General features: G+C 35.0%; 1 pseudogene; it reads right to left on the bottom strand.

Moving 5' to 3' along the window:
- Window positions 1-444: 444 nt before the first annotated feature.
- LOC142679623 (U2 spliceosomal RNA) lies at window positions 445-619 on the bottom strand (annotated as a pseudogene).
- Window positions 620-1,241: the final 622 nt, after the last annotated feature.

Genomic DNA, 1,241 nt, shown 5'->3' with positions numbered 1-1,241 from the left:
ACATTCCATCTCATCCATCTAGTGTACACAGGTAGGTCCATTGTGACGGGCGGGCGGGCGGGCTGGCTGCTTTAATGGCTGTTTGCTGTTCCCCTACTCCACTCCACTATTTGACTATGGTGCTGCATCAATCAGTGGCTGGCTCAGGTGCAGCTCTTTAACCTACCTAGGAGGGAGGGCGGAGAGAAGACAAGGAAGGTGAATGAGCTGTTCCAATGTGAAATGCCGGAAACACAGAAACACAGACGACACAAAACAAGAGGTGGCAATGTATTAATTAATTGCATTTAATAAATTAGCTCATTATCACACATGACTGTACAAATGCATTGTCCAACAGGTGTTGAAATAATGGGATTAAAAGGGGAGATCCCATCCGAAAGACAAAAACAATGGCAAACACAAAAAGCACTTTTGGAATCTGATTTTAGTAAACACATAAGGAAAGGGTGCACCGGTCCTGGAAATACTGCAATACCAGGTCAATGCGTGGAGTGGACAGAGCAAGCTCTATTTCCATCTCCCTGTTCTAAAAATCCATTTAATATATGGTCCCCAGATAGGGGACGTATCAGATATTAAACTGATAAGAACAGATAAGGTTTCAACAAAATTTTATTGACACATATATATATATATACAGAGAATACATTTCATAGAATAAAATTCAGTAATAAAATGCTTGTTGTACATTTCATAAAATATTTTTGGTGTAATACAATTCTGTAATAAATTATTTGTTTGTACATTTTTCTTTAATAAAATTCAGTAACAAAAAGTTTTTATAATTCATTTCATTAAAACCTTTTTGTAAAATTAAATTCAGTAATAAAATGTTTATTTTTAATACATTTCATTAAAATGATAAAAGCAATAAATTTTTAACGAGAAGAAGGTTTCTTTAAAAATATGACAATGGCAGGATAAAACAAGCAGTAAAATCACAATTACAAATACATAAATTATTTACATGGTAATCGTGTTCCACAGAGACAGACACCACATGGATGCCGCTTCTTTTGCTCCTAGATTTTTTTTGTCTCTGAGGTAGTATACATACAGCTCACTTAGCGCAATCTTGACACAGTCTGTAATGTCAATAAAATCACGTTTAAAAAGAAGAATGTTCCTAACCTTCCAGATGGCATTTTTAAAACAATTAATAATCATCCAGCAGATCATCTGCTGTCTGAATGATGGGCAGGTAAAAAGGCCATAAAAAACGTATTCGTACTTAAAAT

The sequence above is a fragment of the Rhinoderma darwinii genome (genome assembly GCF_050947455.1).
Source record: "Rhinoderma darwinii isolate aRhiDar2 chromosome 2 unlocalized genomic scaffold, aRhiDar2.hap1 SUPER_2_unloc_55, whole genome shotgun sequence".
Lineage (NCBI taxonomy): Eukaryota > Metazoa > Chordata > Amphibia > Anura > Rhinodermatidae > Rhinoderma > Rhinoderma darwinii.
This window is presented reverse-complemented; position numbering and strand designations above follow the sequence as displayed.